Genomic DNA, 25,506 nt, shown 5'->3' with positions numbered 1-25,506 from the left:
TTTGTGATGTCCTTAGGTTAGTTAGGTTTAAGTAGTTCTAAGTTCTAGGGGACTGATGACCTTAGAAGTTAAGTCCCATAGTGCTCAGAGCCATTTTTTTGCAATCTTTTCCTTCCGACTTTGCCTTGTCTGGTCGTCTTTTCCTTGCTGTCGTCCTGTCGTCGAACTATGTGACCAAAGAACTGAGGGATTGACTGGAAACAAATACCGGACAACATCTTCTCCACCGTGGGTTTTTGGAGGATTGGTTTGTTGGTCCGATTGTCCGTCCATTATCGTTTCAGCAACTACCTACAGCTGTCATGTAGAAACCATTACTGTTGAAAGAAGGTAAAAAAATAGCAGTTGTGAAGAATGAGTTTTTTGTACATTTGAGATTTTCTACGTATGGACCCGACTGGAAACTCAATGAGATTTTTTATTCACAAGTTTAAGTGTCAGCTTACAGGAAGCTGATGTTTCTAGACATAAGAGCAGTACAATCCTCTTTACTCATCATTGTAGCAAGTTAGGAATGTCGTCCACATCATACTGTAGTAAGATGTCTCCACTTCAGGAAATGAGTGCACTGCATTATGGAACTGGGGGCATCCTCGACAAACCAGAACACCCAGAACTGTGTTTCTGTATGCAAGTATTGCCAATACTCTCTCGGAAGAAACCCGCTGGCAGATTAAAACTGCGGGGCAGTCTGGGACTCAAACCTTGGACCTTTGTCTTTCGTGGGAAGTTGCTCTACGGACTGAGCTATTCAAGCACGATGGACGACTTGCTTTCGCAGTTTTACTTCTGTCAGTACCTCATCTCCTAACTTCCTGCCAAATTGGCACAGGTATCAGTACCGCGCCTCGGCCTGGCGCGCAATTTTAATCTGCCATGTAGTTTCCAATCAGTGCACACTTCAGTGCAGAGCGAAAATTCATTCTGGAAGCTCTCGAAAGTCTTGCGAAATTTGGAGGCTGGTGTATTCAGACGACGATACTACATACGAACGACTGCTGATGGACCCTATTGCTTAATCTATGTTGGTGATGGAGAGATACAACAATAGTGTATCTATACTGGTTCTGGCTGAACCTTACGATACCACTGACTTCAAGTGCAAGGGCTGGTGCTGGCAGGGACATAGACATCAAAAATCAGAATTGTTCAACGTAACACTTATCAATGATGTCATCAACAACAAGTGATACAGAACACCCATTAGTTCCTCATTCTCGTACCCCATCCTGCTCCAGCCAATATGAGAGTAGTAAGGAGACTGGTACTATTTTTTATTCCTACACTCGTATCATCTGAAAAATAGCATAAAAAATAAGCCTTATCAATGATGTCATCATCAATAAGTGCCACAGGAAACCCGTTCCTTCCTCAGCCTCGTACCCCATTCTTCTGGAGCCAATATGAGAGCGGTAACGAGACTGGTACTATTTTTTATTCTTATACTTGTATCATCTGAAAAAAGTACAAAAAATTTCATCTTCCGAAATTGGAAGCAGAAGACCATTTATATGTATTAGAAACAACAGAGGATCTAAAATCGAAACTTGTGTTACGATATGTCTGACTGCTTGAAATTCTGTATGGTTATCGGTATGTGGTCGACATGGAATTTATACACACAGCTTTCTTTCATTTATATGAGATACAAACACCGTGAAACTGCTGTGCTCACTAGTCCGTAATACTTTAACTTTTGCGTTGGGACCATGGTACACAATCAAAAGCCGTAACTAAGTCACAATCTATTCCAAGTGCTAATAATTTATGTTTTATTGGTTCTAATATATACACTCCTGGAAATGAAAAAAAAAAAAAAACACATTGACACCGGTGTGTCAGACCCACCATACTTGCTCCGGACACTGCGAGAGGGCTGTACAAGCAATGATCACACGCACGGCACAGCGGACACACTAGGAACCGCGGTGTTGGCCGTCGAATGGCGCTAGCTGCGCAGCATTTGTGCACCGCCGCCGTCAGTGTCAGCCAGTTTGCCGTGGCATACGGAGCTCCATCGCAGTCTTTAACACTGGTAGCATGCCGCGACAGCGTGGACGTGAACCGTATGTGCAGTTGACGGACTTTGAGCGAGGGCGTATAGTGGGCATGCGGGAGGCCGGGTGGACGTATCGCCGAATTGCTCAACACGTGGGGCGTGAGGTCTCCACAGTACATCGATGTTGTCGCCAGTGGTCGGCGGAAGGTGCACGTGCCCGTCGACCTGGGACCGGACCGCAGCGACGCACGGATGCACGCCAAGACCGTAGGATCCTACGCAGTGCCGTAGGGGACCGCACCGCCACTTCCCAGCAAATTAGGGACACTGTTGCTCCTGGGGTATCGGCGAGGACCATTCGCAACCGTCTCCATGAAGCTGGGCTACGGTCCCGCACACCGTTAGGCCGTCTTCCGCTCACCGAGCGAGGTGGCGCAGTGGTTAGCACACTGGACTCGCATTCGGAAGGACGACTGTTCAATCCCGCGTCCGGCCATCCTGATTTAGGTTTTCCGTGATTTCCCTAAATCGCTCCAGGCAAATGCCGGGATGGTTCCTTTGAAAGGGCACGGCCGACTTCCTTCCCCATCCTTCCCTAACCCTATGAGACCGATAACCTCGCTGTTTGATCTCTTCCCCCAAACAACCAACCAACCATCCAATCTTCCGCTCACGCCCCAACATCGTGCAGCCCGCCTCCAGTGGTGTCGCGACAGGCGTGAATGGAGGGACGAATGGAGACGTGTCGTCTTCAGCGATGAGAGTCGCTTCTGCCTTGGTGCCAATGATGGTCGTATGCGTGTTTGGCGCCGTGCAGGTGAGCGCCACAATCAGGACTGCATACGACCGAGGCACACATGGCCAACACCCGGCATCATGGTGTGGGGAGCGATCTCCTACACTGGCCGTACACCACTGGTGATCGTCGAGGGGACACTGAATAGAGCACGGTACATCCAAACCATCATCGAACCCATCGTTCTACCATTCCTAGACCGGCAAGGGAACTTGCTGTTCCAACAGGACAATGCACGTCCGCATGTATCCCGTGCCACCCAACGTGCTCTAGAAGGTGTAAGTCAACTAGCCTGGCCAGCAAGATCTCCGGATCTGTCCCCCATTGAGCATGTTTGGGACTGGATGAAGCGTCGTCTCACGCGGTCTGCACGTCCAGCACGAACGCTGGTCCAACTGAGGCGCCAGGTGGAAATGGCATGGCAAGCCGTTCCACAGGACTACATCCAGCATCTCTACGATCGTCTCCATGGGAGAACAGCAGCCTGCATTGCTGCGAAAGGTGGATATACACTGTACTAGTGTCGACATTGTGCATGCTCTGTTGCCTGTGTCTATGTGCCTGTGGTTCTGTCAGTGTGATCATGTGATTTATCTGACCCCAGGAATGTGTCAATAAAGTTTCCCCTTCCTGGGACAATGAATTCACGGTGTTCTTATTTCAATTTCCAGGAGTGTAGTTCGTTAAGCCGTCGGCACACGGACCGTGCAGCCGATCGTTGAGCGTTGATCGGGCCGAGTTTCTGACGTCATAGCGTGGAATAGCACGTTCGGGAGTCTTTCCGAACGTGCAGAGCGATATCTGGCATGTCAGATATTCTGAACGTGCGTCTGAGCGTTGACCAATGAGATGGCACAACGCCATCTACGTCACACGCACGCCGTCTCCCTTCAGTACAGAGTTGTGAGGCGCCATATTGGCATTCATTTCAAGCTTATATGTATATATGCCGTTTGTGAGCAACATCAACTTGAGAATCACTGTAAAACCCGTTGTTAACTGTGTGATTCGCTCCAATAAAATAATGAGAAACATCATATTCATGGGAAAAGAATTATTGTAACTTTCGTATTATGAGAGTAGGCTATTTGAAGGCAGCGTCACACTCAAGATCCACCCAAAACGCATTGTTCTTGGTACAATTTATTGTGACTTAATTTCAACTAGTAACATATCTACGATGAGGTTTTCTGCCAGCGGTAACATACTACGATTAGACGTTCGTGGTGGGTTGTTGGTTTAGCGTATTGAGTAGCGTCACTGGCTTGTAGTCGGATGTTTGTTGGAGTGGTGGTTCGCGTCGCAAGACTTTAAATTTTTTTTTCATAACATTCGCGTTTTTGTTAGGTTATAATACTTTAATTATTAGTTTAATATGAGTATATACTATAATATTTGATGTTATGTAAATATAAGTTCACCTTTTTTTGAGGGGTGACTTCGATTGGCTTAATCTACAGGACAGGTTGCTCTACTTGTATAAAGATATTTTGCTCCTTTTTCTTTTACGCTTCGTAATTGACATGTTGCAAAGATTCTGCTTCTGGGTAGGAACAGTGATTAAGTAAGACTGACTTGGGGTTTTACTAAAATGTGGGAATGATGAAATAATGTTTATTTTTTGCGGAGAAGTTCAAAATTGTTCAAATGGCTCTGAGTACTATGCGACTTAACTTCTGAGGTCATCAGTCGCCTAGAACTTAGAACTAATTAAACCTAACTAACCTCAAGAAATCACATACATCCATGCCCGAGGCAGGATTCGAGCCTGCGACCGTAGCGGTCGTTCGGTTCCAGACTGTAGCGCCTAGAACCGCACGGCCACTCCGGCCGGCTTTTGCGGGGAAGTATTCCAAACTGGTACCGCACTATTTGTAATGGAACTTTTATAAGCCTGTGTTCTTATTGATTGGACGTGGTACTTTCCTTTTCGTTGACGATGGAGGAAATGTGCGTTGTAATAGAGCTAACGTGGGAATTTGTGTGCGCCCGTTGAGTAATCAGTGTGATTTACGAACTAGAAACATCCCTGAACTGCCGCTGCTGTGCGTTGCGATCGCGTATACCACGTAGGCGCGCACGTACCGTATGCACAAGTCGCATCGTTCCTGAGCGTTCAGCAGCACGTTGAACTTGGCACGCTCAACGTTAACGTTCGACAGCACGGTCCGTGTGCCGACGGCTTTAAGGTAAGTAAAGCACATTCAGTTCACATTCCTCTCAGAAATCCAAACTTTCTGTCACTGAGTAAGTTTTCCTGTACGAAAAAATGAGAAAAAATGTGTTGTACATCATTTTCTCTAAAATTTATGAAAATACTGGCACTAGTGAGATGGGTCAAAAATTCATTCTAAAATTTTATCTCCTAGAGGAATGGGGGAAAGAAATACAGTAGATAGACACAAAGCCCATGCCTACTCCAGTAGTACAAGTTTATATGCCAACTAGCACTGCAGAAATTGATGAAATGTATGACGAGAAAAAGAAATTATTCAGGTAGTGAAGGGAGACGAAAATTTAATAGTCATGGGTGACTGGAACTCGATAGTAGGAAAAGGGAGAGAAGGAAACATAGTAGGTGAATATGGATTGGGGGGAAGAAATGAAAGAGGAAGCCGCCTTGTAGAATTTTGCACAGAGCATAACTTAATCATAGCTAACACTTGGTTCAAGAATCATAAAAGAAGGTTGTATACCTGGAAGAATCCTGGAGATACTAAAAGGTATCAGATAGATTATATAATGGTAAGACAGAGATTTAGGAACCAGGTTTTAAATTGTAAGACATTTCCAGGGGCAGATGTGGATTCTGACCACAATCTATTGGTTATGAACTGCAGATTGAAACTGAAGAAACTGCAAAAAGGTGGGAATTTAAGGAGATGGGACCTGGATAAACTGAAAGAACCAGAGGTTGTAGAGAGTTTCAGGGAGAGCATAAGGAATGGGGGAAAGAAATACAGTAGAAGAAGAATGGGTAGCTCTGAGGGATGAAGTAGTGAAGGCAGCAGACGATCAAGTAGGTAAAAAGACGAGGGCTAATAGAAATCCTTGGGTAACAGAAGAAATATTGAATTTAATTGATGAAAGGGGAAAATATAAAAATGCAGTAAATGAAGCAGGCAAAAAGGAATACAAACGTCTCAAAAATGAGATCGACAGGAAGTGCAAAATGGCTAAACAGGGATGGCTTGAGGACAAATGTAAGGATGCAGAGGCTTGTCTCACTAGGGGTAAGCTAGATACTGCCTACAGGAAAATTAGAGACCTCTGGAGAGAAGAGAACCACTTGTATGAATATCAAGAGCTCAGATGGCAACCAAGTTCTAACCAAAGAAGGGAAGGCAGAAAGGTGGAAGGAGTATATAGAGGGTTTATACAAGGCGATGTACTTGAGGACAATATTATGGAAATGGAAGAGGATGTAGATGAAGACGAAATGGGAGATAAGATACTGCTTGAAGAGTTTGACAGAGCACTGAAAGACCTGAGTCGAAACAAGGCGCCGGGAATAGACAACATTCCATTAGAACTACTGATGGCCTTGGGAGAGCCAGTCATGACAAAACTCTACCATCTGGTGAGCAAGATGTATGAGACAGGCGAAATATCCTCAGACTTCAAGAAGAATATAATAATTCCAATCCCAAAGAAAGCAGGTGTTGACAGATGTGAAAATTACCGAACTATCCGTTTAATAAGTCACAGCTGCAAAATACTAACGCGAATTCTTTACAGACGAATGGAAAAACTGGTAGAAGCGGACCTCGGGGAAGATCAGTTTGGATTCCGTAGAAATGTTGGAACACGTGAGACAATACTAACCTTACGACTTATCTTAGAAGAAAGATTAAGAAAAGGCAAACCTACGTTTCTAGCATTTGTAGACTTAGAGAAAGCTTTTGACAATGTTAACTGGAATACTCTCTTTCAAATTCTGAAGGTGGCAGGGGTAAAATACAGGGAGCGAAAGGCTATTTGCAATTTGTACAGAAACCAGATGGCAGTTATAAGAGTCGAGGGGCATGAAAGGGAAGCAGTGGTTGGGAAAGGAGTGAGACAGGGTTGTAGCCTCTCCCCGATGTTATTCAATCTGTATATTGAACAAGCAGTAAAGGAAACAAAAGAAAAATTCGGAGTAGGTATTAAAATTCATGGAGAAGAAGTAAAAACTTTGAGGTTCGCCGATGACATTGTAATTCTGTCAGAGACAGCAAAGGACTTGGAAGAGCAGTTGAACGGAATGTACAGTGTCTTGAAAGGAGGATATAAGATGAACATCAACAAAAGCAAAACGAGGATAATGGAATGTAGTCAAATTAAATCGGGTGATGCTGAGGGAATTAGATTAGGAAATGAGACACTTAAAGTAGTAAAGGAGTTTTGTTATTTAGGGAGTAAAATAACTGATGATGGTCGAAGTAGAGAGGATATAAAATGTAGACTGGCAATGACAAGGAAATCGTTTCTGAAGAAGAGAAATTTGTTAACATCGAGTATAGATTTAAGTGTTAGGAAGTCGTTTCTGAAAGTATTTGTATGGAGTGTAGCCATGTATGGAAGTGAAACATGGACGATAACTAGTTTGGACAAGAAGAGAATAGAAGCTTTCGAAATGTGGTGCTACAGAAGAATGCTGAAGATAAGGTGGGTAGATCACGTAACTAATGAGGAGGTATTGAATAGGATTGGGGAGAAGAGAAGTTTGTGGCGCAACTTGACTAGAAGAAGGGATCGGTTGGTAGGACATGTTTTGAGGCATCAAGGGATCACAAATTTAGCATTGGAGGGCAGCGTGGAGGGTAAAAATCGTAGAGGGAGACCAAGAGATGAATACACTAAGCAGTTTCAGAAGGATGTATGTTGCAGTAGGTACTGGGAGATGAAGAACCTTGCACAGGATAGAGTAGCATGGAGAGCTGCATCAAACCAGTCTCAGGACTGAAGACCACAACAACAACAACTTGTGAACTGACTCGACAATAGCATGTGGCCATGAAAAGATTCATTACACAATTAACTCAACATATTACTATGTTCAGCTGAACAACACCTCTTTATTTAAATACTGATCTCATCATAATCATTTCACTCTACTCTTGTTGCATAATTTTATTGCTACAATTCAATAGCTGTTTCCAGATACGGATATAATACACTGATAGTGACATCCCAGTCAACTGTGCCCAATGAATCGCACACAATAGATCGTTATAGGATGGTAATTAAGAAAAAAATCAGTAATCTACAAGGAGAGGAGCAATGTAGTGGAAGTGAGCAAGGGGGGCACTCACAGGTTGTCGACATAATTATACTGTTGTTCGTCTACGGGAAGTGACTACACACGACATTGAGAAAACGGGATTACGACTGCAGTGGTGCGAACGATCCCAGAACGAACAGTGTTATGGAACATCTATTGCAAGCGACTATTCGGAGCGACTACAGGTGGGACTAGGCGACTAGCAACTGACCCGTCTGGAGGGGAATTATCTGCTTGTAGTCGCTCACCGCTGGTGCACACGCTGCTACAGCTACGATCACCACGGATGTAGATTATGAGAATTTAATTAGTATGCTCAAATCACTACATAAAAGATGAAGGAGAAATATTTGCTTCCCGACCAGGTGTTGCCTATCTTATCAACAGAACCACAACGTAACCTTCTACATTACCAAAAAGCACAGCGATAGAAATTTTGACGATTCGAACGAAAACTTTCTGGTGAAAAGCGAATTTAAAATTAATATGTGAAAGTAAAGCTAAACAGAAAGGCAGCAATCATCAACTTTTGTTAAGCCTCCACCCAGATATGCAGAAGAAGAAAGAAGATACAGCAAATTTTCATAAATAAGGAGCAGCAACAGCAAAGTGACCCGCACGTGTGGCCTTAGTGTACATTCGCAGTATTCCTATCGCTCTGGAGCATTCAGGAGCGAAACAGGCTCACCTGACGACATTGCTTAGTAAAAATGTGGTTCAGTTCATGAGAGCATGCGTCAATACCTTCATAAAGTTCCAGAGCGCTTGAGTCGTGGTGAGGTTGTGGCGTCGCCTTTCGAATACTTGGCGCCACTAGCTCGATCTGTCGTGTGAGGTCCCTCTGGTCTGAGGCAACTAAGATCTTTGCTCGAGATTGTTGATGACGGACGGGGCGTTTTGTGGTGTGGAGAGTTGGGGAGTGGTAATGGTGCGAGGAGGAGGGTCTGAGAGGTCCGCCCGGTACGCTGAGTACTTGCGCAAACGTCTTCGGAACGGAGTCCGGCGAGTGGTTGGTGGGAATAACTGTGGGCTGATTTGAATCCGTGGATGACTCAGAGTGGCGTCTTGGTGCATAGCCTGGCCAGCCAGCTCTGAGACGTGGCACAGCGATGAGAGAGTTGAAGTCAGTTTCGCTTTACTGAATGCGGGGCTTCCTTTGGAACTGGCAAGCTTCAGCTTCGATTCGTGATCTTCGGTATGTTTTGGATTTTGAAGTCATAACTCTTATTATTGAAGGCCTGCCTGTTTGCATTTGGTGAATTTTACTTAACTGAATCTGGTATTAAATAAGGCCTGCGTGTTTTCTATTTAGTAATTTTACTTAACTCAAGCCGTTATTATTGAAGGCGTCCCTCTCTTGCATTTGCTAATTAACTGAAGCTCTTATCATTGAAGGCCTGTCTGTTGCGTTTGGAAAATTTTACGTAACTGAAGCTGGTATTATTGAAGGCCTCCCTATTCCCTATTAATTAAATTAAGAGCTATTTCGCAACTGGATTAGCTGAATTATTTATCAATGCCTTTCTTTTTTCATTGCCCTATTATTGAGATCTGGTTTCTTACTAAACCTATATTGCAATTAACTTAAATTGTGATTACCAAAGTCGTACCTGTTTCAGAGGTATTACGTCAACAAGACAGTAACAGGAAATGTCACATGATGGTACGTGAGACTTAACCTTTCGTCTTACATCGCTCTATCCATAATTGTAGGGTTCAGCCCTCATAGATGGTACGGTGCTTATATGACGTGTTTTAAGATGTTACAAAGTGGTGGATACCCCTCAGAAACAAACACTGGATTCACCCAGCACCTACGGTTTCTTTTATTACAGTACTGGCCATTAAAATTGCTACACCAAGAACAAATGCAGATGATAAACGGGTATTCATTGGACAAATATATTATACTAGAACTGACATGTGATTACATTTTCACGCAGTTTGGATGCATAGATCCTGAGAAATCAGTACCCAGAACAACCACCTCTGGCCGTAATAACGACCTTGATACGCCTGGGCATTGAGTCAAACAGAGCTTGCATGACGTGTTCAGGTACAGCTGCCCACGCAGCTTCAACACGATACCACAGTTCATCAAGAGTAGGGACTGGCGTATTGTGACGAACCAGTTGCTCGGCCACAATTGACCAGACGTTTTCAATTGGTGAGAGATCTGGAGAATGTGCTGGCCAGGACAGCAGTCGAACATTTTCTGTATCCAGAAAGGCCCGTACACGACCTGCAACATGTAGTCGTGCATTATCCTGCTGAAATGTAGGGATTCGCAGGGATCGAATGAAGGGTAGAGCCACGGGTCGTAACACATATGAAATGTAACGTCCACTGTTCAAAGTGCGGTCAATGCGAACAAGAGGAGACCGAGACATGTAACGAATGGCACCCCATACCATCACGCCGGGTGATACGCCAGTATGGGGATGACGAATACACGCTCCCAATGTGCGTTCACCGGGACGTCGCCAAACACGGATGCGACCATCATGATGCTATAAAGAGAACTTCGATCCATCCGAAAAAATGACGTTTTACCTTTCGTGCAACAGGTTCGTCGTTGAGAACACCATCGCAGGCGCTCCTGTCTGTGATGCAGCGTCAAGGGTAGCTGCAGCCATGGTCTCCGAGCTGATAGTTCATGCTGCTGCAAACGTCGTCGAACCATTCGTGCAGATGGTTGTTGTCTTGCAAACGTCCCCATCTGTTGACTCAGGGATTGAGACGTGGCTGCACGATCCGTTACAGCCATGCGGATAAGATGCCTGTCTTCTCGACTGCTAGTGATACGAGGCCGTTGGGATCCAGCACGGCGTCCTGTATTATCCTCCTGAACCCACCGATTCCATATTCTGCTAACAGTAATTGGATCTCGACCAACGCGAGCAGCAATGTCGCGATATGATAAACTGCAATCGCGGTAGGCAACAATCCGACCTTTATCAAAGTAGGAAACGTGATGGTACGCATTTCTCCTCCTTACACGAGGCATCACAACAACGTTTCACCAGGCAACGCCGGTCGACTGCTGTTTGTGTATGAGAAATCGGTTGGAAACTTTCCTCATGTCAGCACGTTGTAGGTGTTGCCACCGGCGCCAACCTTGTGTGAATGCTCCGAAAAGCTAATCATTTGCATATGACAGCATCTTCTTCCTGTCGGTTAAATTTCTCGTCTGTAGCACGTCATCTTCGTGGTGTAGCAATTTTAATTGCCAGTAGTGCATTTCGGAAATGGGTTAGCTGAAACACTTTTTAATCAAGGCCTTCCTGTTTTTATTGCCCTATTATTGAGATCTGGCATCTTACTAAACCTATATTGTAATTAACTGAAATTGTTATTGCCAAAGGCGTACCTGTTTCGTAGGTATTATGTCAACATGATAGTAACGGGAAATGACACACGGTGGTGCGTGAGCCCTAACCTTTCGCCTTACATCGCTCTATCCATAATTGTAGGGTTCTGCCCTCATAGATAGTACGGTGCTTATATGACGGGTTTTAAGATGTTACAAAGTGGTGGATACCCTTCAGATACAAATACTGGATTCACCTAGCACCTACGGTTTCGTTTATTAGTTTGCATACGACACATCGTCGGGTACGAAGTGTCCGAAAAGAAAATCATATCCGCAGCGTGCATTGAGGTATAATTTTGGCTCTGTGCACAATGGGACTCAACTGCTGAGGTCATTAGACCCCTAGAACTTAGAACTAGTTAAACCTAACCAACCTAAGGACATCACAAACATCCATGCCCGAGGCAGGATTCGAACCTGCGACCGTAGCGGTCTTGCGGTTCCAGACTGCAGCGCCTTTAACCGCACGGCCACTTCGGCCAGCAGGTATAATTTTCTTACATCTGCCTACAGACTTCGGTAGCATACTGAAGTTCGTGCAGAATTACTTAGAGTGGACCATCACAGTTACGAAAGTAGTAAGACTCACGTCGCTGGTGTTCGGGCTTTCGCGTAGCAGTGTGTTGTCCTGCCCAGCTGGTTCTTTGGGCTGTCAGGAATCACCATCTCTTCGATTTGCTCCTCTAGCAGTTCTTCATGGATCCATATCTGTTCGAAGTTCTTCGTATGCCCCATTACTCGAGACTAGTCCTGCGGGGTAAGTTACAGTCTTTCGTCAGTCTCCATATCAATGAAATTGAAATTCTTTTTGTTTATTGCCACGTAACTTGTTACAGCAAGGTAGAATTTCGTTTTTCTTTGCTCGAGTACCACAACTGCAGGCTTTGGGTGACCAAAATTCGTGCCCCATTGCCAAAGGTAACCATCAAAATTGTGGGCTGGAGAGAGCAGGAACGTGTACATCTACACATTAAGTCATTGGGCCTCATCATTTTGCCACTGTCTACTTCCGTTCTTCTTATGACCCTACAACGCAGAGAGTCTGGTAGGTGTCTTCTTCGTGCCATTCCGCCCCGTCTGTGACACAGCGATAGTGCATGTGTGACTACCCGGCACACACTACGCCTTCTGAGAAGTGCTCTGACGCCATCGCTGGTGTGGTTGTCGTTGACCGAAATGCCTCCTTCCGTGTAGAGCACGATTGTACGGACATCTATTGAGAGTCTGTATGATTATACCGTGAATAAGACACAAGACGAGGAAATAATGGTCTGTTGCTTTAATTTTGAACATCAACATGTTACTCCTGTCTTGTGCAAGCTGTGTCCTGTATCTCATGGAGGACACAGCGAAAAGATTAGCAGCAACAAGTGACAAATTCTGTTTGTAATTCTGCCCTCTTTTTGAGTTCATACAACAAGAGGATACGGTTAGCGCTGTTGGTTAATAATCCACAGTCAGCAACATCTAACATTGGTCGCCTTGCCGAGGACGTTACCCTACTACATTTCGTTAATTTATTTGAAAGGTATCAGGCTTACTTAGCTCCCAATTCTTGCCTTACTCGAGCGTTTACTTCATCTGTAATGACATCAGACGGGACGTTTAACTTTAATCCTTTTTGATTCATTTGCTATGCCCTCCTGTTTACGCCACACCCTCATATCAATTTTTTGTCATACGTTCCAGACAGCTATAGACACATGAACGTAGCTGTAACATTTGCACGCACAGAGCAAAACTATTACTATGCTCCTCAAGGAGTTGCCTCTAAGACCGTCCCATTTTAAATCTACAGCTATTATTTCGCTGTTCGAGACGAGTCACAATTTTTTTTCCGAAATGCATATGTTTTGTTAACACTGTCGAGGCACAGTAACGTGATCACCTGTCAAAAGTCTGAATAATCACCTTTTGCACCGCTGATCACTGCCAGGCGGATGCGAAGAGATTCTGGAAGGTAGTGACAGGGATCTGGAGCCATGCTGACTCCAGTGCCGTCGCCGGATTCGCTAGGTATCTCTGATGAGGATCCATGACGTGAACAACCCGAACGATGTGGTCCCACATTTTGGATTGGGTTTAAATCCAAAGAGTATAGTATTGGTTAAAAACAGTCTTGGTTGCTATTTTATTTTTTAAAAACAGTCTTGGCTGCTATTTTATTTTTTTTATTTTTCAACGACGCGTTTCGCCTTATTTAGGCATCTTCAGGTTATCTTTTCTAGATGGACGCGAGAGGCACCGCAACCAAGACTGGGGTGCCAAGATCTGGAGTGCCTCTGGCGTCCATCTAGAAAAGATAACCTGAAGATGCCTAAATAAGGCGAAACGCGTCGTTGAAAAATAAAAAAAAAACTAAAATTGCAACCAAGACTGTTTTTAACCAGTACTGTCATTCCACATATGGACTGGAAGAATTCCAAGGAGTATGATGTCCAGTGGAGTATGGTAAACTCATCCTGATGCTCTGAGAACCACCTACATAGACTGCACCTTTCATTGTCCCACTGGTAGACGCCATCGTGCCGAGTGTAAACAAACTGAATGTAGGGGGGCACAGACAGCCCAAGGATAGGTGCATACTTGTGTTGAACCAGTGTCCCTTTCAGAATGACGAGACCACCCAGGGTACGCCACGAAAACACTCTTCAGACCATAATGCTCCCTCGTCTGGCCTTGACCCTTCTGACGATTCTTGCAGTGTGTTTGCTTTCAGACATTCCACGCCGAGCACGCCTGTCTGGTGGAGCATAGTAGTTGATTCCTCTGAAAAGACCACCTGTCAACACTCAGTGGACATTCAGTTGCGGTATTTGTGTGAAAATTCCAGTCTTCGTCACCGATGAATAGCACTCAGCATTTGTGCGCGAACCAGGCATCTGTCGCAGATATCCATACGCAGCAACGTTCGCTAAATGGTTGTTGAGGAGACACTGTCGGTAGTTCCGGTTTTGGTGGATTTGGGCAGTCAGCCGCTCAACAGTTGCTGGTCTGTTCGCCCGTTCACATCTGTGCAGCAGCCATTCACCCCTGTCATCTATGGACCGTGGCGCACCACAGCTGCTTCGGCGACAGTTTTGGATAGCGCGATTTTGGCATGCATGCTCTACTTTAACCACGGAAGCCTTTTCGAAAATACTTCTTCTTGTCCCGAAAGCCAATGGTCGTGCCCTTTTGGACGTAAGATAAATCGCTCCGTTTCTGCATTACGACAACGACTGCACTCTTTTCCCCATCCCCCTGAATCGGTTTATATACCATCCACTGCTAGTGCTGCCACCTACCGTCACTGAGTGGTTACTGCACGTTCACGCCGAACGTATTAGGTGGTCGTATTAATGCGATTGGGCAGTGTAATTACACAAGTATTGTTATTTCCAAAATTCACTTTGAATAAACACTGAGAATTGTTAAAATTTGAAAGGTAGTGTCTATGATATCACACATTTTGAAAGTGTTTAAATTCTGGTTAGGTCAGGTTTGCAGTTCAGTATCAAGATGTGTGTACTTACAAGGAAAACTCCACATCGTCACTCCCTCAGATTTAGTGGTAAAATGGTCCAGTCGACTACTGAACTCAGATGAAGCATGAAAACAGAAAGAAGGTGTACTGAACTATGTAAAAAGAAGCAAAATGGAAACAGTGAACGGTTCAAAAAAATCGTTCAAATGGCTCTAAGCACTATGGGACTTAACATCTGAGGTCATCAGTCCCCTAGACTCAGAACTACTTAAACCTAAATAACCTAAGGACATCACACACAGCCATGCTCGAGGCAGGATTCGAACCTGCGACCGTAGCAGCAGCGCGGTTCCGGACTGAAGACCCTAGAACCGCTCGGTAACAGCGGCCGGCGAACGGTTCAAGCTCAAGATATACAACATCGAGCAAACTGCAAACAGCACTGACGTGGTTGTGTAGTCACGATGTTGGAATGCAAAACAGGAGATCCGGGTTCAGATCATCCTCATGCCCCTTTTTTTTCACAAAATTATGAACTTTCCGTCTATTCATTGACGTTTCTGTTGTCCTTCTGTACTCTTGGCAATTATGTACATTGGTTATAGAATATGAGTCACGTGATAAGAATATATTACTGTCGAAATTAAATGTGATGAATAGTGGGAACATGCGAGATGCCGCCTAGACCTGTCACAGATATGAAAACAACAAATAAACGGGTATGAACTATGTTCCAGCAAAAGGAATTCAAGAGTCAATACTTCCTAAACGGAACCACTAGAGTCGTAATATGTGGTACTTGTGTAGGAAGAAGGGGAGGTACATACGTCTGGAGGTCCCTTACTTACACCACGCTGTTGAAAACGCACGTTACACCACGGCAGACACAAATTTGAATACAACGACACGTCAATGACCGTCCTTAGTTCTGTGAAAAATATATCGTGCACATGGTGATTTTAACACGGATCTCCAAAAAAGTGTTCTAATGTGTGTGAAATCTTATGGGACTTATCAGCTAAGGTCATCAGTCCCCAAACTTACACACTACTTAACCTAAATTATCCTAAGGACAAACACACACACCCATGCCCGAGGGAAGAATCGAACCTCCGCAGGGACGAGCCGCACAGTCCATGACTGCACCGCCCCAGACCGCTCGGCTAATCCCGCGCGGCCATGGATCTCCCCCGTCGCAGTTCAACACCGTGGCCACACAACACGACGCCGTGGCTATTCCAGTTCGCTCGACGTTGCACGTCTTCATCGTGGAGCGCTCATAGTTTCTATTTTGCTTCGTTTTTCGCAGTTAAGTACATCTTCTTCCTGTTTTCATCACGCTTGATCTGTGATCATCTTTCTACGGGCTGGCTGCCACTAAATCTGAGGGGGGTGCTATCCGGAGTTTCCCCTGTTGGTATTAGATCTTGCCAGTTGAGAAACTGAACAAATTCCGAGCAGCCCACATGAAGACTGTTCCTAGTAGTGAGGTACATTCCCCGGATACAAAGCAGCCTTTGTGGCAGACTTACTGCGGCACGCACACACCAGCCTCCTTTCTCCAGAGGGAGTGGTGGACGGACATGCGTCACAGAACATAGTGCTGCGGTGAATCACGGTCACTCAGCGGCTGAGCAGATGTGGGGGAAATTCCAGTGGTCCGCCGAGCCCTGCCACGGTTTCTGATTCACGCGGAAACAAGGATACGCAAGAAACTGACCCGCGGTCAGCGAGCCATACGACGATTGCGTCAGCCGACTCAGACTCACTCAGCTGCCGAGAACGTTCACGACTGCGGAGGGACACTCGTTCCCGCCAGCCAATGAGTATGCAGAGCAACCTTACAACCCGCGCTGGAGAAATTGAAAAATTTGCTGTGGCGTTGATGGCAGCAATGAAAGTCAAATAACCGAATAGTAGGAAACAATTTAAAATAGACAGAATAAATTGGCATGAATTGCAAGCCGAAAAGGTAATAAGTTTCAAAAAATAAAGTAGCAACTCCCTTTCCAGAGATTCCCTTGAGTACGGCTCCCTCAGCTGAAAAGTAATGTGTAACCATCACTAAACGCTTACTAGATATCCGGAATCGTGTGGCTCATAACAATACGGGTTTCAAACAGTGGAACCACCACACCAAAGACGCCGCATGTGCAAATAAGTGATTGTTCAAAGTGTGGCAAGAAACTTGCTCAGATACATATATGGAATCTTACTAAGAAGGTAAGAAAACGTCCCTTAGAATTGTTGGTGTTGAGGAAGACAAAGCTGAGCTTGACTTGTATAAAAGGGTTGAAAAACGAGAGAAAAACTTAATTCTACAAAATAGCGAAACAGATATAGCAGTAAAAATACCTTTATAACTAGAGAGTACCTACACCGGAGATGGCGGAGACATGCTACTGCAGCTGAGAAGGACCTACACGAATGATGGTATGAATACTATAATGTTCTAATGAATGAAGAGTTTTCACGCAGCTACAGATAAGCGAGCCGATTATACGTGGCCTTGTAAATGAAATGAATGCAGCAGAGGTCGCACAAACACAAAAGTCAAGAACAACAAAGGATGTCGGCTAGACCAAACACACTGAAGAGCGGGAACACGGCGAACGTGTGGAGAAGCAATGACCTAATTCGTTTCTACAAAAACACTCTAGGGACGTGAAACTCAAGTCTCGTAACCTTAAAAATCTGGGGAAGAGTACATGAAGACCACCTAGCTCAACTTCAGTTTTGATTTATAGCTGGAACTGGAGGAACAAAACGTACTCAGTGGTTGGAAAAAACCACAAGTCATTCCAGTTTTCAAGGTCGTCGAGCAGGCACAAAAAATTGTAGGCCTATATCACTGACAGTAATCGGTTGTATAATTTTGGTACGCGTTTTACGCTCGTGTCTTATGACCTTTCTAGAGACCAAAAAATCTCTTCTGTAGGAATCAACATGGGCTCCGAAAACAACGATCCCGTGAACCCCAGCTCGCGCGTCCATGAGACCCAGGTCATGCCATGCTGCTTCATTTGGAAAGCGTTTGATATTGTTCCGCACTGTCGTCTGATGAATAAAACACGACCGTACAGAATATCAGACGAGCCTTGTGACTGAGCTGAAAAATTCCTAGCAACTGGAACATAGCGTGTAATTCTTAGTAGAGAGAAATCGTCAGCCGAAAAAGTAAATTCGGGCGTATCCCGAAACAGGGTAACAGGATTACTGCTATTGACAAAAACATAAAATGACCTAGTGAATAACGTCTCAGCCTCCATCACGCCGATCTAAACATTGAAAAATTGTTCCGAAATTTACCAGACCTGCAGAGGATCGATCTTTGTTGTAGAGATTGACAGTTGTGCATCAACATAAACAAAGGTTGGCACATAAATAGGCTTTTGTTCAACACAGCATTTACAATTACTAAGAGATATGTCACATTCAAAACAAACTAAACTCCGCGCATCTGAAACACTCGAGGCAGACTGACCACAAATGTACAAAAATATCAAATGTTAAGATGTCCTAATAGCAACACAGGATACAATAAGCGTATAAGCAGATTTACATCTGTTGATATAATCACAAAATGAGTTTGAACTGCTAATTAGACATGGATCTGTGTGATGTCCTTGGTTGGTTAGGTTTAAGTACTTCTAAGTTCTTGGGGACTGATGACCTCAGACGTTAAGTCCCATAGTGCTCAGAGCCATTTGAACCATTTGCTAATTAGAAACTTCCCTTGATTTTTATGGCTTTTGCCCAGTCCAATTCAGTTACCCAAAAAATATCAAGGTAAGAAGTTTACCATACTAGAAAACGTTGATTACAGAGAATTGCAGGTGAGGATAGACTTGAGTATATTTAACAAATAATTGAAGACAGCGTGTGCCAGTCCTGTTTTGAGACTGAGGTTAACACAGTCGTGTTGAGTTGCATCAAACTAGTAATAACATTAATGACACTCCCCCTCCAAGAAAGGCTGTATAGCATGAAAATCTTTGTCATTCATTTTGAGGACGGATGTATATTTACGAGATTGATATGTACTGATCATTCTCCTTAAATTCATATTACTTACACAAACAATCCCAAACAGATGACCATTCATATCTGCTTCGTAAACAAATCATTGGCTACTTTCAGCTTGGAAATTCAATTACATAATCTGCAAAGATATGTTTGGAATTTTTTGTGTTTTTTAAACAACTTTACTTGTGGCAGAAAATATTACTTTCTTTCGCATATCATTAGATTCAACCAAACGATGTAATAAAGAAAACTGTACTGAAAACCCTCTGGTAAAATAAACTGAATAGTGTTTCAGAAGTCGGCTGCAAATGGCTGCCGCCACTAACAGAGCGAGATGTTGGTTTTAATGAAAAGACGTCATGCATGGTCTAAATCATCTTTGGTCGAAGATTAAGATTATTGTAATACATCTGGACCAGAGATGTAATCTGAACTTTGGTTGTGATCTATTAAATGAACTCCTATTCAGAATATTGAAGCAAATATCATTCCAACACTGGTCACAGTAAATGAAATTTTTCTATTTTTTCATGGCAATGAAATGGCAACTTACGCCCAAACTACCGTGCAACCTATTTTATAACTTAATACGCATACCCCAATAGTCAATATAGTCAGTTATTTGATGCTGCATGAAAACTTCAGACGACATTCACTACTGCTAATGACTGCACAGCTACTGCTGCTTGTGCATTTATTTTGTTAGTGTCATGGGAACCTGTTACTTTCTGCTGCCGTGAGATCTTCCTATAGCAAGGGAAGCTAACTTAGAAGGACCAGAGTAGTGCCATAAACTTATTCGGCACTAAAACAGTTCCAAGTAGGTAAATAACAGGGAAGTCACAGTGTCCTGTCTCTTCACTGTAGGTATAGGAGGGCAGGCTGCAATCCATAAAATTGCACTGTGTGAGATCCTGGAAGGAATCCTTTTTGGAGACATAAAGATCTGAGAGCCAGCGTGAAACTGTCAGAACTGGAGACTTTGGGACTGGCCACTGTCCGGGTATGTGCCACGAAGGAATGTTCATTGAAGTCCGAGTAAGAGGGACTCTGATTGCCTCACAATAAGTATTTCATCAGAAGACGCGTTACTGCAGATTTGGCTAAGTGCAAAGCTTTTGCTTGGCTGGAGTTGGAAACTTGTCACGGAATATGAGAGAGTTTCCTCCTTCCTTCAAATGCCACACCATTATTGGTTAATCATGACAAACTCTGCAAGAGTACGAATTTGTTAAACTTCCTTATAAAATTATTATTTGTCGAAACTCACCAAGTCCGCTGCAACTGGCCGGCAAGATTCCCACGCTCGCAGAACCAGATATGTTTTGGGGCGTGAAGTGAGAACACACATGCCGGCAAGAGATCGATGAGTACACTTGCTCCAGGGACGCAATTGAGAATGCACTTCACTTTAGGCAGCTTTAGCTCTGATTTAGAACAAGGTACGGATGTCGAGTTAGAATTTCCAGCTGCCACTGCAGCCATCTTACACACTCATTCCATCCAAGAGTGGTAAGCATGAGCCAATGATGCCATCACCAAGACGAGGGGGCATGTAGCTATTTAACTTACATCTGGGTTTAATTGTACAATTTAAACATTCATGGCCAGCAAGTTGAACCCATCAAGCACTTTGGTGAAACTTTTGGTGTTCGAACTTCCTTTTTTGTGGTTCTTTCTGTAAATGACAACCACTTTTGTAGTCAAACGTTGTATCTGTGATACGATTTTACACTATGCTTTCATTTGCCCACCCACCCGATCGAGGCTAATGATTTATGATTACAAACTTTTGTCAATTTTTTAAAATGTTTAAATCAGTTTACAGGGTTTCTTATGATAGTATATCAAATTGTTGTAGAGACCACTAGTTTCCTTTAGTACTTAAGTACTCCATTAAAATGACAGTGAGAGGTGTGGTACCCTTACTTTCATGATTAGCTGAATCACCTCTAGCAGTTTTTTTTAGTAAAACGTTATCTGTTGCGTGACGTTGTTTCCCTTACATTTACATGATCTTACAGGGAGCTTTCTTCCCTGTAGGTTACCAGGGATAGTACTTAGAGCATCGTAAACAGCTCAATTGACACCTCACAAAGTGACACTCATAAATGACACTCATAAGCCATTTGACCAATGTTTAATAAAACTAGTGAACGCTATTATTCGCTGTATTTTCTGCATGCATTTGGTCTCATAATGAAATACGGTGAAGTGTAAACATAAATGACCAAGAGCTGAGTACACAAAATAAATGTTTGTAGGGTACAATACAATACAATAATACGTTATGTTCAGTACCAATTTATTTTACAGACTGTCACATCACAATGACCGTGGGGGATACGGTGTTGCTTCAGCTTCTTCTTGCAGTTGGTGATTGTCGACCAGCTATGATTTGTATATGGCGATGTGTGGCGCTAGCACCACATGAATGCTAGCCATACGTAATACAAATGTTACAAACATTTTGTAATTTATATTAAACAAATAACAGCACTACAATCATTAATAATAAACTGCAGCATATATTGTGAAGGCCGTTAAAAGTTTGGTAACACGGCTTAGGCTCTGTGTCATTACGTAGCCCACCTACTGGCCTCAGGAAACATCGCTTTCATGAAGCTACTATAAACTAAAAATTAATTACAATTATTATGTGTATATGTTTCAAATTATCAATATTTCCATGTTTTCAAACGCAATATTATCCTTCGTTCTGGTGCTTATCTACTGTCATTTCAGTACACTTGTTCTTAATGGACACAGTTTATGACCTATATTAAGTAGCATACTCTGCCCGCTTTTATTTCTTAATCCTTGTGAGAAATAATATAATGGGTAGATCCATAAACCCACGTCTTCTTTTACAATGCATCTTTCATTTCCTACTCCTGAGATACTAGCGGGCTGTTGCAGTGCTTCGATTTTTGCACCCAAACATCACAGTAATCTGGGGATTGGGGCAGTGGTGCTCCCAATCGTGAATTTTTGGGAGGGGGCTTAAAGTTTACCAGAAAAATGAGCTAAACCTTCCGAAAGCCTAGGTGTGAACCTTTGGAGTGGAACTATTTGAATTTGTTTCTGGGACAATGTTCACCACCGTCTCTGGCAAAAATTAAACTTTTTTGTACTTGTGTGTAATGTATATGCATGTTATTAGCATGTGATGGGCTGTGTCACAATTGTATATAAATGATATTACCAAAGTTATCCGTGAAATCTAGAATGAAATTTTCACTCTACAGCTGAGTGTGCGCTGATATGAAACTTCCTGGCAGATTAAAACTGTGTGCCGGACCGAGACTCGAACTCGGGACCTGTGCCTTTCGCGGGCAAGTGCTCTACCAACTGAGCTACCCAAGCACGACTCACGCCCCGTCCTCACAGTTTCACTTCTGCCTTTATCCGTGAAATGTTCTCCTTGACTTGCATTACTAATTAACATCTTTTATAGATTTGCTTTAGCCTACAAAGGTAATTTTATGGTATTCACTAACAGTAGACACTTTCTCTAATTATTGTTATGGGCAATAAATTACTTCATTGTCACATGATTTCATGGATGAAGCAAAATCCGAGATGTAGTCACTAACACGTAAACTTGGTCGTTTGTTTCCTCCAATGGTTAGTTAGCAATTGTTTCCTATATCCCCACAAACTGGTTCCGTAACTGGACTATCGTCTGAAATTGTGAAGTTTCCTGGCCTCTGTTATCATTTACCATCTGTATAGCTTTGTATTTATATATTTCTGGGAATAATTCAATTTTGCTTACGTACAGTCATTTCCTTTTACACAGGCTTGTGGGGTTTTACAACTAAATTCTTTCTATTGATAATTCTTTTAGAAAATTATTGTTAGTTAATAGGAAACATACTTTTAGGAATAACATTTACTTCTGCATACATCGATGAACATTATGAGTTTTTTACGAACTTGTTTCGAATTTTTCGAGTCCTAACAGGGGCTATGTCGGCTTCTCTGCCAACGGTTCTTACATTATATACTGACGGTACTTAGTGGCCTAACTTGAGGATATCTTGGTTCTCTGTTTTATTACCCTTGCAAGTAACGTCCTACAATCCGCTTTCCTGCAGTTCCCTGGCACTCACGTAACCATCCCCAACTGCTATAGTGAGATCCCTTTCTCATTTAGCCTAGTGCTCCAAATTAGCAGCCGCTTCCCGCTTTTGCCAGTAGGTCCTCTGGGCTTAAATCCACAGATCTCGTAATCTCATGTTATATAATTACTATCGTCTGTTTTACTTACCAAATGCTATACCTTATCGTTACCCATAGGTAATAGAGTGGTGTTTTTCATGTCTGAGACGTTCTGGAGACGTAGGACGTCTGGTGCCATATTTCCAATCTATTTCATGTTCTTTATATCTTATTTCAAATGTTCTTCTGGTACAGCCTAAGTGTAGAGTATCACAGTTATAGCGATGAAAGTGTTAAACGCCTAAAAGCAACAAAGACAACGTGTATGGACTTAGCGGATTGTGGTCACGTAACTTGCATAGTGGCAGCCTTCACAAGCGGGATTATGAGGCAATGCTCAGTGATCTGCTGAAACGGGCAGATGTTGCTGATGTAGTGCAAACATAAATTCATAGTGCTAACCACCAGCAGTATCCACTGGTAACACCATATTTTAATAACACCCCAGCGGCCGAGGTGTCGGAGCGGTCCTAGGCGCTTCAGTCCGGAACCGCGCCACTGCTATGGTCGCAGGTTCGAATCCTGCCTCGGGCATGGACGTGTGTGATGTCCTCAGGTTAGTTAGGTTTAAGTAGTTCTAAGTTCTAGGGGACTGCTGACCTCAGATGTTAAGTCCCATAGTGCTCAGAGCCATTGAACCATTTTTTTTAATAACATCGCAGTACTGGAATTTAGGCGGAACAAGTGACTCCATAACTCCACAACGTGCCATTTCCCATCCTGTGGAAGTACGAGGATTCGTTCAGTACACGACTCCAAATTTTTTGAACAGAGGAAGTCGTTCTTTCAGGTGCTTCAAGTTTTATGTTTTTTTCTGCACATATGCGAATTTTAGAACAATTACTACAGATGGCAAAGCCATAGTGAACCGTAGATATGGCGTGTACTCTAGACGTTCATTGAAAGCGACGTGCTGTAATAAAAATCAGGGTTACGGAAAAAGAAACCTTGGTGAACACCCATTTACGTTTGTTGTGCAGTATATGGTATTGTTGCAGTTGACAGGAGTAGTCAGGGCGACGGGTAAAGAGAGTTAAAGCATCAGAAAATACAGAAACTGACCCCCACGATCGATCACGTTAGGGACATCCTGCTCCTGATACGGTGGAACTAGCGGATACCAGTATTCGTGCAGACCGTTGAATCAATATCGACTTCCGACTCTATAGCTATCGGTGAGCATTCGAAGTGCATGTGCATTGTTTGAGACTCAACAATCCTGTGGGATCCTGTCCACTCGTCTCCTATAGGGTGCCTAAATGCTGCTGCTTTATCGGATAGCTATACAACATTTCAAGCAAATCACGTTAATGGTTTTTATTACAATAAAGTAGATTAACAATACTTAATTTCGGTTTACAATGGTGTCGCATGCGGTGGGCGGCATGCAAACAATCAATGTCTTTCGCTGTATAGAATGTCCTTGCAAGTAATGGATACGGATCACAAGTAACCAGTGTACTAGGGTCCGTCTTCTACAGTCCGCAGTCTACTAGTGCCGATCTACAACTGTTGGGCCGAGGCAGGCAGGAGCGGCGCTTATATTCTCTTCTTCTAGAGGCCTCTCCTGTCGTGGTGACGTCATAGTCGGCGTGCTATTGGCTGGCGTCGTCTCACAGCCCTCTCTGCTCTTTCGTTCCTCGTGCCGGCGCTTGTCTTGAGGCCGGAACAAATCCAAAACAAATCTTAATCCAACACGACAATTCAAGCCCGCACAAAAGTCTCAGAACCAGTAAACATATCGTCGAGTTGGGTTGGACGTTGCCTCACACACCCAGGACTTCCGTCCGGGTTTTTTTTTTTTTAGTCATCAGTATTGCGACAAGTCTGATGTGGCCCGCCACGAATTCCTCTACTGCACCAACCTCTTCATCTAAGAGTACCACTTGCAACCTACGTCCTCAATTATTTGCTGGATGTAGTCCAATCTCCGTCTCGGGTGCACGTAATCACCTGCCAATTTCACTGACATCGATTTGTTGTAGAATCATGGAACATGTTTTGTGTTCAGACCTAATGACCTTTCTAGACTCTGAGAAGCTCATCTGCAGAAACCAGCACGGTTTTAGGAAACAGCGATCATGCGAGACACAGCTGGCCCTCTTTATGCATGATGTACAACAGGCTCTAGATACCGGCTCCCAGATTGATGCCATATTCCTCGACTTTCGAAAGGCGTTCGACTCAGTTCCTCACCGTCGCTTGCTCCAAAAAGTACGCGCTTACGGTCTATCCGAGGACATATGCGGTTGGATAGAAAGTTTTCTAACAGACAGGGAGCAGTATGTCTTCCTGAATGGAGAGACTTCAACATAAACAAGCGTAACTTCAGGTGTGCCCCAGGGCAGCGTAATAGGTC

This window comes from Schistocerca nitens, chromosome 7 (assembly GCF_023898315.1).
Source record: "Schistocerca nitens isolate TAMUIC-IGC-003100 chromosome 7, iqSchNite1.1, whole genome shotgun sequence".
Classification (NCBI taxonomy): domain Eukaryota; kingdom Metazoa; phylum Arthropoda; class Insecta; order Orthoptera; family Acrididae; genus Schistocerca; species Schistocerca nitens.
This window is presented reverse-complemented; position numbering follows the sequence as displayed.